Here is a 7,897-nt window from a genome sequence, read left to right as displayed (position 1 = left end):
AAAGCAATTGGAATAGAAGCCCTAGCTGGGGCCTAAACTGAGGGAAAGATCATGGGGCAACAGGAACACTAGGAATAAAGGCAACTACCGAGGGGATGTTAACTACTATAGTACTATCGAAACCTCTTGGAAATACAATGTCCCAAATATAATAGATGTTTATTTCTTGCATATGTTAAGTCCAAGATAGGTGTTTCTGATGGGCAGGCTGTTTTCTTTCAAGTTATGATTTAAAGACCAGACTCCTTTCAGTTTGTGAGTCTGTCCACTTCACCGTGTGACTTTCAGTTAACCATTCTCATCTGCATCAATCTGCAGAAGGGAAAGAATTGGAGGGTCCCATGTGAATCACACCTATATGCAAGAGAACCAAAGAAATAAATGTCTTCCAAGTGTCTTGTCTGAATTCCTGGGTGTTTACCTTTTCTCCCCTCCTTGGCAGGTCCTGAACTCCAATTGTTGCCTCTCTAGTTATGTGAGACTGTCAAAGTTCTGTTTAGCTTTTCATTCTTAGCAATTGCTTTCTTTGTTTCTCAGACTCTAGCCACAGAGCAGCTTAGAATTTGGGGAAAAAGAAAAAGTCTCAAGGGCAAAACTAACACAGAGTGGTGAACAGACTTCTCTGCTATTCTCATTTCTCCTAGAACTTGCCCTCTCAAGTACTGAGTTCCTTTGTCCCTTAAATACAATTTTATCCCATCAGCAATTTGAGACTATTGAAAGCTTTAGGCCATTTCTTTCTGTTTAGCCTCTACATGTCACAGTAGGAATTGATGCCCTGAATATAAAATACTCTGAAGAAGGTCCAGCTCACCTCAGTGCATTTCCCTTCTCTCAAATATCCTGGGCCACCAAGTCCTGGCTCTCTTAGTTGCCCTCCAATATTTCAAACGCCCATTCTATGAGTTCAACTGAGATTTTGTAATTGCTCTCAGTGGGAGGGATAGTCTGATACAGCTATTGTATCACAACCAAAATTAGAAAAAGCCTACCCGCATCCCACAAATTTTGTTATTTTGTCATATTTTTGTCATCATTCAGTTCATAATGTTTTCTGATTTCATTTTAATTCATTCTTGTCCAGTGGGTTTTTGTATTGGACCACCTTTTCTTCATCATCAGATTCTCCTGTCTCAGTCTTGACTGCTTATTCTGACTAAGCCATCACCAACCCATCAAATCCGTTGGCACTGTCTTGTACCATTGCCTGAGGCCAATGCCCAGACTGGTTGCATCCACTTCCACACTCAAAATGTGTGGAAACTCACTTTTTCAAAGGCAATCGAAGTGAACAAATGAAAACTGTGAAATTTTAGGTAATAAACTTTCCATGGCATGTTTTTTGACCTGTGAGAGACAGGAGTCAGCAGGGAGCTGATATATATATATATATATATCATGTATCATGTATGTATTTGTTTTCTTTGCCTCTCAGTAGGCTTTCACATAACCAAGTCTGTTCTTTAAGGCTTGAGAAACAGAGATTATTTCAATAAAGTCTCACCTTATATTTCCTTTTCCATGCTTCAGTGTCTTACTTGCCTTCTTCCTCATTCTCAGACCTTGGAATTATAGCTCCCAATGAAACATTAGCAGTTGAGCCTTGCCTTGTGGTCTCTGTTTTCTGAGGGTCTAAGCTAAGATACTTATTTAAAAGTGACCTACTTGATTTTCAAACATTTAGATCTTTTTAAATTTTTTTTCTTTATTTCTAGCTTGATCTTCTTATGGTCAGAGTACATGTTCTGTATGATTTCAATTTATATTTTTTCCAGATTTTCTAGTTGTTCTCTGCAAGATTGGTCTACATGGCCTAGTCCACCATTACTTGAAGCAGATGTCCCACATATAGAATTGTTAGTAAATATAATAGGAAAATTGTCTTAGACAATATATGTAATATAACCCAAAGTCATCGAGTACATTTACATCTTCAGTAAACTAAATAATTATGGAGATTATATGTCTGTACTTCTCTGTCTCTATGTCAGGGGAAAAGTTATTGGTGTTTGGGACTAGTTCTCAGTACTAACAAAGAGATTAAGACAAATTTACTTTCAGTCATATCATCTGAAAATAATGATAATTTAAGTCCTATTTTTGAACTGCTTTCCATTGTTTTTGTTTTTTTTTTTTCCATTGTTTAGTTGCATCAACTAGAGTGTCTAAAATAGTTTTTACACAACATAGTAATACTGGTCCTTCTTGTCTTTATCTAGATCCTAAAGAGAATGTTTTTAATATTTTACCTGTAAGCATGTACTAAATTCTGCTACTGAATATATTTTATCATGATCATGAAGGATTCAGTAAGAAATCAGAACTTAGAGAAGTTGAAATTAGGCAAGATCCAGGGACCTTCATTGTAATGCTTGATATTACCACGATTTGGTGTCTTAGTTGATATTCTCTACAGTGATACTATGATAGACTTAGCCCAACCTATAGGTAGTTTTCCTAGAATCATGTGTTCAATACTCATTCAGTCATCTATTGCCAGAAGGGTTATTGTGTGGTACCAACAGCAGCATGATAAGCTTGTGTGATCCAAAAGCAACCATCAGCATATCTGGTGTAATCATATTTAGGAAAGTCTGTCATGAAAGATTTGGAAGAATCTCCTATCTTCTCTCTCTTTTTTAAAGTCCCTCATACCCACATCATGCTTAAAACAAACTTAACTTTTCAAGTTGAATTGGAGGTTTGGCATCCTTCATAACAAAGTCGTATTTTGCTAGTCCCTAGCATAAATTTCAAACTTTTTGACTCGTTATCTATAAGTTAATTTGGCAACAATGTAATTCTATGGGACATTTATTGAATGGACTGTTACCCTACTCTTTCACTTACTTTTTTTTCTCTTTGTCCTCTATACTCTGAAAATATGGACCACAGTATCCTTTTTTTAGTCTGCCACAGCTAGTCTGACTCCTTGAGTATACTAAGTGATAGCAAGAAACTGTACTGATTTTTACTATATGACTAGTCTTACTAACTTACTCATTGTTCTCTAAATTGAGAAGCCCAGTCCTACACAGATGGAAGTTACTCCTCAGTCCTGTGTGCCTATGCAGCTCTGTATAAGCTTGAAGGCTCACTTAAAGCCTTTTCTCAACAACGACAACAACAACAAAAACGTTTCTTTAAGCCCCTCCTTTAACCACTCAGGCTATGAGATCACATGTGGCTGAGAAAATGGTGCTATAGAATGACCACCACCAATTACCACACTTGCAATAGCAATTACTCTTCTTCATAGGTGCTGGCATGCTTGACTCTTTCTGGCTATCAATAATGTGGTTTACCAGGTGTCCTTCTCACCCCATTACCTATCTTTTTTTTTTTTAATTCTTCACCTTCTTGACACAAGTATTTGTGCATAATTTATGCTCAATATTTGTTTGAAAAGCTTTACGTGTCTCACTGAAAACTATTGAAGAAAAACACTTCTATCATTTTAACTAGTGGCTCCACAGGTAAACAACAGACAAAAAACAGTTTATACATGACTACTCTACTATAATTTAGTTTTATTATATTAAAATGCTCTAGGTCTGCATTCCAGAAAAACTTTTATTTAATCAACAAGAGTAAAACATTTGAGAGAACAACATCCAAATTATGTCATACATTGTTTATGCTCTTTTTCAAAGTTCTTAGAAGTATTACCCTAGAATTTATGACCCCACAGCATCCTGGGAACGTGAACTGTGTGCTATTTTCAGGTGAAAAGAGTTGATCTAGAAATGACGATTGCTAATGATAACTGCAACAGCTCTATCATGATAATTCTTTTATTTTCAAAATTTCCATTTGCTAATGAGCACTGTGTGAGCCTTTGTGAGGTAATTTTTTTCTACTTGCAAAATTTCTAGGCAATGTCTGTAGTTATTATCTACCCCCAAAGCTGAGTTACTGATCCCACAATAACATAAGTGAACATTCCAAGATTCTGCCAAGTCATAAAGCAGGAGAGGTTCACCTGCTGTCCCCAAAGCTCCAGGAAGGTACACACAGGGGAAGAAACAGGAAGAAATAGTCACAAAAGGAACAGCAAATGAACAGAACCTTGGGGAGGATCATCACATCTGGAATGTGTCATAAAAAAAAAAAAAAAAAAAAACAAGAAATGAGAAGACCATTTGAACATAAATGAAGAGTTGGGGATGAAAGAGAAAGTGATTAGGGATTTCACATTCAAAAACGAGATTCAGAGCCCAGTGAACTAGAAGAAACAAGGGTATGAGGCAAGGAACTGTATAATGCATCGAGGCAGGCGACATATACACTTTATCATTTATTGTTTAGGGCAGTAAATACCCTTACAGTGGTTCAGTGGAGGAACCTTGCCATGCCTGTTATACCTGAGTAATTTCAAAAGTATTTCACCGAGTTTGAATAGCTTTACTCATTCCTTATATTATTTTATCATAATTTTAAAAAATATTCTTAAATATCTCAACGTAGTGCTTACGCCTGTTCTTAAAATAAACTAATGGCTGATGAGCTATTCTTTAATACTTCCCCATTTAAAATGAATTTTATAGCTTTCCTAAACCAAGGATAAAATAAAGCATAAATCAAAGGATTCATGGCTGAATTATAATAAGCACCCCAACAACAAATCTCATAAATATAGGCAGGGGTTATGAAGCCCATAAAAGCATCAATTAATGAAACAATTGTATATGGTAACCATGAAATCATAAATGCGACCACTGTGACCTCCAGGATTTTAGCAGCTTTTCTCTCTCTCAGCCACTCTGGCTTTGTAGCTCTCTGATGATGATTCAGCTTTGCTACTAGTAGTTTCAATTTTTATAGCTTGTTGTTTGGCAATAAGAAAAATCTTACTGTAAAGAATTATCATAACGAGAGCAGGTATAAAGAATAACAGAAAATCTACCAAAACCCAGTCTTGATTTACAGCGATTTGACAGCCACCTATGCAGTTGAGGGCACTTACAAGTTCCTCCATCCCATTATCATTCACACCTGTGTAGAACACGGCACCTCTGTAGATAAATGGCAGGATCCAGGAGAGGCCAATGCATATTCCTGACACAGACACCATGAACTTGGTAGGATAGACCAGAGGGTCGGTAACAGCAATGTACCTGTCCACGGAGATGAAACACAAGTGCAAAAGAGAAGAAAGGCAAAATGCCACATCACAACAGCTGTGAAGGGTACAAAATTGGACTTCAAAGTACCAGCAGCTCTCCACAGATCTGACCATGCTGAAGGGCATCATGGTCACTCCCACCAAAAAGTCAGCACAGGCCAAAGAAGCGATCAAAAAGTTGGCTGGAGAGTGCAGCTGCTTAAAATGCAGGACTGATACCATGACCAGGAGGTTTCCAAACACAGTCAGCACAAACGCAGAGCCAAAGGCTGCATACAGAAGCACCTGGGATCCAGGGGAGTAGGGAGATTTAATACAAGATCCATTCACATTCTCGTAGCAAAACTGCACCACAGCAGGGTGGGATATATTGCTGCTCATGGTTCTGATGTTTGATGCTTGCTCTATTTCTGCTCTTCCTGGTGGTAAAAAACCTGGAAAACCAAACCTGTTGCCTTCAAGTTGATTCGGACTTGTAGTGACCCTATAAGACAGAATAGAACTGAACAATAGGTTTTCCAAGGAGCACCTGGTAGATTCAAACTGCTGACCTTTTTGTTAGCAGTTGTAGCTCTTAACCACTAACCACTAGGGTTTCTTTCCTGACGGTAGGGAGAAGTAATTTTCAATGCTGAAAGTTTAAAAAAAACAAGCTGTATGTCTAAGCAACTACTTTTATTATATCACATTCTTTTTTTCTGTTTTTAATTATCAAAAGAAATTCTAAGCTTACAATATTATTCTATCATTAATTCATATATTATTTCTGTAACTAATTCTAACCCTAATAGATAGTTAGTCATGAGAAAATCTACTACAAGCTTTCATCAGCCCAGGAATTACATTATCTAAACAATTGAAGAAACTGAATTTAAATACCTCATTCTTTACACTTGTGAAGCTCTTCCTTGCAAGGGGTAACCACGTATGATTACATATTTGAGAGGTCATCTTTTACTAGGCTTCTACCTCTAAGTTGTCTGAAAAGTTAACACCTGGAAAGTTTTAGGAAGCCACCCAATAGGCTACACCCATTATAATTTCCTCATGACGAATCCCCATAGTGTAAGGTGTGAAATCATGAGAGGAACCTGACTTTTGATAATTATAATTAATAAGTCTTCATATAAACAATATGTTTCTCTGAGCTCTGCAACCTTTCAGACATACATAATTTTAAAAAACAAGAGATTAAGTTCAACTCTCTGAAATAGCCTAGCTCAGTATTTGACAGTAATTTTATCTACATACACTGTATCAGAATCCTGTCTATAACCCCACAATCTCAAGAGCAAGAATACAAGGGCCATGTGGCGTCTGGGGTCTTAAATGCTAACAAGCGGCCATCTAAGATGCATCAATTGGTCTCAACCCACCTGGATCAAAGGAGAATGAAGAACACCAAGGTCACATGACAACTATGAGCCCAAGAGACAGAAAGGGCCACATGAACCAGAGACTTACATCATCCTGAGACCAGAAGAACTAGTTGGTGCCCGGCCACAACCGATGACTGCCCTGACAGGGAGCACAACAGAGAAGCCCTGAGGGAGCAGGAGATCGGTGGAATGCAGACCCCAAATTCTCATAAAAAGACCATACTTAATGATCTGACTGAGACTAGAGGAATCCCGGCAGTCATGGTCCCCAAATCTTCTGTTGGCCCAGGACAGGAACCATTCCCGAAGACAACTCATCAGACATGGAAGGGACTGGACAATGGGTAGGAGAGAGATGCTGATGAAGAGTGAGCTATTTGTATCAGGTGGACACTTGACACTGTGTTGGCATCTCCTGTCTGGAGGGGAGATGGGAGGATAGAGGGAGTTGGAAGCTGGCAAAATTGTCACGAAAGGAGAGACTGGAAGGGCTGACTCATTAGGGAAAGAGCAAGTGGGGGTAGGGAGTAAGGTGTATATAAACTTATATGTGACAGTCTGACTTGATTTGTAAACGTTCACTTGAAGCTCAATAAAAGTTAAAAAAAAAAAAAAAGAATACAAGGGCTTGGAAAACAAGGATTGGATGCAGAAGTGGCCCCACTTAGTATCATTCCCAATGACTCACCAGAAATTTCTGGTCTCTGGGTTCTCACATTGTTACAGATCCTAGATCCCAAAGAGGGTACACTCTTGCCGGGGGATGCAGCAAGTGTTCCGCTGAACTGTAAGCCGCAATTGCTGCCTAAAAACTTTGGATGCCTTCTGTTCGGCAACCAGAAGGCAAGAAGAGGAATCACCATATTGGCAAAAGAATTAACTTACCAGAAGCAGGAAGTACTGCTTCTGTTACACAGTGGAGGCAGGGAAGGGTATGTGTAGAATTCAGGTGATCTCCTTGGGCACCTCTTAGTACTTTCTCGTCCAAATGTGAGTGTGAATGCACTAAAAATGCAATACCTTTGCCCTAGAAGGATATGTTTACCAGGGACTAAAATGACTGAAGAATAATGGCTTGAGCCACACCATCAGGTAAGCCCCTGAGACCAGCAGAGGTGATAGCTGAAGACAAAGGGGATTCAGAAAGGATAGTGGAGGAGAGAGAAGATGAGTACTAGTGGGCCCTGAGACCAAGTGTGGTTTATCACATCAGACTCCCTCTTCTAGGTTTTTCCTCTGTCTCATTGGTACCCTGGAGGAGTTTATCCCCAATTATACCTGGAGAAGTAGCTTAGTGCGCCACAACCGGTGGACTATGGCAGACAGAGATGCACTGCTAAGATTCCTCTTCAAGAAATGACTCATTGTCCAGCTGTGGGGAATATTTCTAGCT

General features: G+C 38.8%; 1 pseudogene; it reads right to left on the bottom strand.

The window, feature by feature from the left end:
- Positions 1-4,482: 4,482 nt before the first annotated feature.
- Positions 4,483-5,506, bottom strand: LOC126085633 (trace amine-associated receptor 8-like; annotated as a pseudogene).
- Positions 5,507-7,897: the final 2,391 nt, after the last annotated feature.

Source organism: Elephas maximus, chromosome 1 (assembly GCF_024166365.1).
Source record: "Elephas maximus indicus isolate mEleMax1 chromosome 1, mEleMax1 primary haplotype, whole genome shotgun sequence".
Taxonomy (NCBI): Eukaryota; Metazoa; Chordata; class Mammalia; order Proboscidea; family Elephantidae; genus Elephas; species Elephas maximus.
This window is presented reverse-complemented; position numbering and strand designations above follow the sequence as displayed.